This window comes from Harmonia axyridis, chromosome X (assembly GCF_914767665.1).
Source record: "Harmonia axyridis chromosome X, icHarAxyr1.1, whole genome shotgun sequence".
In the NCBI taxonomy this organism is placed as follows: Eukaryota; Metazoa; Arthropoda; class Insecta; order Coleoptera; family Coccinellidae; genus Harmonia; species Harmonia axyridis.
The window spans coordinates 31,745,584-31,750,583 of NC_059508.1; the positions used below are offsets into that span (position 1 = coordinate 31,745,584).

The 5,000-nt window shown below is 42.2% G+C and overlaps 1 non-coding gene across 1 annotated transcript; it reads right to left on the reverse strand.

Moving 5' to 3' along the window:
• Positions 1–1,893: 1,893 nt before the first annotated feature.
• LOC123687096 lies at positions 1,894–2,012 on the reverse strand. Its single transcript, XR_006748840.1, has one exon. It is a non-coding gene; the product is annotated as a 5S ribosomal RNA (ribosomal RNA).
• Positions 2,013–5,000: the final 2,988 nt, after the last annotated feature.

A 5,000-nucleotide genomic window follows, 5' to 3' on the forward strand; every position in this document is an offset into this window, starting at 1 on the left:
TTCAAAAGTTGTATCGGAACATTTTCACGTCGAAAATATATCTCTAAGTCCAGACCGATGCACCACGTAATCTCGGGCAGACCGATGCACAACGTAAATGACGATCGGGACCGGGGCGATCGGTCGTATCTGACACCGCCGGCTCGGTTCTAACATCGTCAATGAGTCGGGGTTGTAAAAAAGGACGTGAACATTTTTCCTTATAAAAATCAAACCCGACCATGGATTTTGATTCTGATTGTTGATTATCGCTACTAGAACATATAAGGAGGCAACCAAATCAAATTTGAGAAAATTCCACGATCAGAAAATTTTTTTCGAAAAAAAAAAAAAATCGTAATCACCTCGGTCATGGCGAGTTATTTTCCGTATTTCATTCCACAATCAACGTACAACATAGAAGAAATCATCTCTCTAACTATCCTGGTTCAAAAGTTGTATCGGAACATTTCACGTCGTAATATCTCGCCAAGTCCAGACCTCGGCGATAGGTAGTATCTGACACCGTCCGCTCGGGACTGACATCGACTTGGACTCGGGCTGATGATGGGGAGGCGTTTAAGGACGTGAACATTTTTCCTTATAAAAATTAAAGTCGACAATGAATATTGATTCTGATTACTGATTTACGCTTTAAAAACACATTAGAAGGCAACCAATCGAATTTGAGGAAATTCCACGATCAGAAAATTTTTTTTCGAAAAAAAAAAAAATCCGAAAAATATTTTTCGATTCCGATTACTGATTTACTCTTTTAGAACACATTAGGAGGCAACCAAATCAAATTTGAGAAAATTCCACAATCAGAAAATTTTTTTTTTCGAAAAAAAAAAAAATTCGAGGACACCTCGGTCATGGCAAGTTATTTCCACAATCCATTCCCGTTCCACGTACATCCCAGAAAAAATCATCTCTCTAACTATCCTGGTTCAAAAGTTGTATCGGAACATTTTCACGTCGAAAATATATCTCTAAGTCCAAACCGATGCACCACGTAAACTAGGGCAGACCGATGCACCACGTAATATCGGGCAGACCGATGCAGAACGTAAACTCGATCATACCGTGCTTCACGTAATCTCGATCTTACCGATGCACCACGTAAACAAGGGCAGACCGATGCAGAACGTAAAGTAGATCTTACCGATGCACCACGTAATCTCGATCTTACCGATGCACCACGTAATCTCCATCTTACCGATGCACCACGTGAACTGGATCTTACCGATGCACCACGTAATCTCAATCTTACCGATGCACCACGTGAACTGGATCTTACCGATGCAGAACGTGAATTGGATCTTACCGATGCACCACGTAAACTCGATCTTACCGATGCACCACGTAATCTCGATCTTACCGATGCACCACGTGAACTGGATCTTACCGATGCAGAACGTGAATTGGATCTTACCGATGCACCACGTAAACTCGATCTTACCGATGCACCACGTAATCTCAATCTTACCGATGCACCACGTGAACTGGATCTTACCGATGCAGAACGTGAATTGGATCTTACCGATGCACCACGTAAACTCGATCTTACCGATGCACCACGTAATCTCAATCTTACCGATGCACCACGTGAACTGGATCTTACCGATGCAGAACGTGAATTGGATCTTACCGATGCACCACGTAAACTCGATCTTACCGATGCACCACGTAATCTCGATCTTACCGATGCACCACGTGAACTGGATCTTACCGATGCAGAACGTGAATTGGATCTTACCGATGCACCACGTAAACTCGATCTTACCGATGCACCACGTAATCTCAATCTTACCGATGCATCACGTAATCTCGATCTTACCGATGCAGAACGTAAACTCGATCATACCGATGCACCACGTTATCTCGGCAGACCGATGCAGAACGTAAAAAAAAAGCTTACAGCACGCGGTGTTCCCAAGCGGTCACCCATCCAAGTACTAACCGCGCCCGACGCTGCTTGGCTTCAGTGTTCTGACGAGAACTGGCAATTTCAGCGTGGTATGGCCGTAAACAACAAATATAGCGATATTTTCTATGATATCTCACTTTTTGGGAGCGGAAAGGACGTGAACGTTTTTCCTTATAAAAAATGAAATAACTTTTGGATATTAATTCTGATTGTTGATTTAAGTTTTAAGAACACATTAGGACATATCTCAATGAAATTTGAGGGATTTCCGAAATCGAAAAATATTTTTCGAAAAAAAAAAAAAATCCCAGAAGACCTCGGTCATCTCAAGTTTATTTCCATATTCTATTACACAATCAACGTACATCACAAAAGGAACCATCTCTCTAACTATCACAGTTAAATTTTTGTATCGGAACATTTCACGTCGGAATATCTCGCTAAGTCCAGACCGGGGAGATCGGTCGCATTTGACACCGTCCGCTCCGGTCTAACATCGTCTTGGAGTCGGGGTAACGATGGAGAGGCGTTTAAGGACGTGAACATTTTTCCTTATAAAAATTAAAGTCGACAATGAATATTGATTCTGATTACTGATTTACTCTTTTAGTACACATTAGAAGGCAACGCAATCAGATTTGAGGAAATTTCAAGATCAGAAAATTTTTTTCAAAAAAAAAAAAAAATTCAAGAACACCTGGGTCATGGCAAGTTATTTCCCACAATCCATTCCACAATCAACGTACAACATAGAAGAAATCATCTCTCTAACTATCCTGGTTCAAAAGTTGTATCGGAACATTTCACGTCGAAATACCTCGCCAAGTCCAGACCGGGGCGATAGGTAGTATCTGACACCGTCCGCTCGGGACTGACATCGACTTGGACTCGGGCTAATGATGGGGAGGCGTTTAAGGACGTGAACATTTTTCCTTATAAAAATTAAAGTCGACAATGAATATTGATTCTGATTACTGATTTACGCTTTAAAAACACATTAGAAGGCAACCAAATCAAATTTGAGGAAATTCCAAAATCAGAAAATTTTTTTTCAAAAAAAAAAAAATCCGAAAAATATTTTTCGATTCTGATTACTGATTTACTCTTTTAGAACACATTAGAAGGCAACGAAATCAAATTTGAGAAAAATCCAAAATCAAAAAATATTTTTCGAAAAAAAAAAAAAATTCGAGAACACCTCGGTCATGGCAAGTTATTTTCCACAATCCATTCCCCAATCAACGTACATCCCAGAAAAAATCATCTCTCTAACTATCCTGGTTCAAAAGTTGTATCGGAACATTTTCACGTCGAAAATATATCTCAGAGTCCAGACCGATGCAGAACGTAAACTCGATCATACCGATGCTTCACGTAATCTCGATCTTACCGATGCACAACGTAAACTAGATCACACCGATGCAGAACGTAAACTCGATCATACCGATGCACCACGTAAACTCAGGCAGACCGATGCAGAACGTGAACTCGATCTTACCGATGCACCACGTAATCTCGATCTTACCGATGCACCACGTAAACTCGGGCAGACCGATGCAGAACGTGAACTCGATCTTACCGATGCACCACGTAAACTAGGGCTGACCGATGCATCACGTAAACGACGATCGAGAGGCGCGAAAGGACGTGAACGTTTTTCATTATAAAAATTGAAATAAATGATAAATAATGATTCTGATTGTTGGTTATCATTTTTAATAAGCATTAGGAGGCAACCAAATGAAATTTGAGGAAATTCCGATAATAGAAAATTTTTTCGAAAAAAAAAAAAAATTCATGAAATCCTCGGTCATCGCAAAATATTTACCATATTCTGTTCGATAATCAACGTATATTTAAGAAGGAATCATATCTGTATCTATCTTGGTTCAAATTTTGTATCGGAACATTTTGACCAAAGTCCGAGCTTCGGCCGAAACAGACATCCGCTGACCTGGCCTATCGATCGACCGAGAGTCGGGGATAGAGCGTAAGTGTTGTCTGGAGGGGAACCCTGTGCTCTCCTGACATATATAGGGAAGGTGGTCGCGTTGGGCGATGCAGAACGTTTGGATCGGGAATTATATTTTTGGTTCAGCTATTGGAATATGGTTTATTGTTGGTATATATTGGCGAAATAACGTTCTTACTGACTGGGGATATTCATAAAAATGAGTCCGGAGATTTTCAGATCGAAGTCCGAGTGATCCGACTTGGAAGGCGTGTTGGGTGGGTCGAGATGGCTTAGATCGATCAGACGAGGCGGGCTAAGTGTTGACGTCATGCATCGGTCCATTTTCAGATTGAGTCCGAGTAATCCGACTTTGAAAGAGTGTTGGGTGCGTCGAGACTGTTTAGATAGATCGGACGAGGCGGACTAGGTGTTAACGACATGCATCGGTATATTTTCTGATCGGAGTCCGAAGAAATCGGCCCTAGTAGGCGCAGCGGACGGTCGAGACGGCCTCGGTGGGTCGGATCGATCGGGAAAAGTTTGCTAAATCGTGTCTGGAGGGGAACCTTGGGTTCTCCTGACATATATAGGGGATAAGGTTTGGGTGAACGATTCTTCACGTAAAAGTTGAGTAATTTATTTTTCGATAAGCTTTTGGATATTGATGAGAAGTATATGTATATCTTCGATTAAAAGAATTCTTACCGTCTCGATGTATATTATATTAGATATATAAGAAATAGTTAACGTGATGCATCGGCCGATTTCCGGATCGGAGTTCGAGAGATGCGACTTTCGATGCGCGATGGGTGGATCGAGACGGCCTAGATCGATCGGACGAGGCGGACTAGGTGTTAACGACATGCATCGGCGGATTTTCTGATCGGAGTCCGAAGAAATCAGCTCTAGTAGGCGCGGCGAACGGTCGAAACGGCCTCGATCGATCGGACGAGGCGGACTAGGTGTTAACGACATGCATCGGCGGATTTTCTGATCGGAGTCCGAAGAAATCAGCTCTAGTAGGCGCGGCGAACGGTCGAAACGGCCTCGGTGGGTCGGATCGATCGGGAAAAGTTTGCTAAATCGTGTCTGGAGGGGAATCCGGGGTTCTCCTGACATATATAGAAGGGGTGGAGA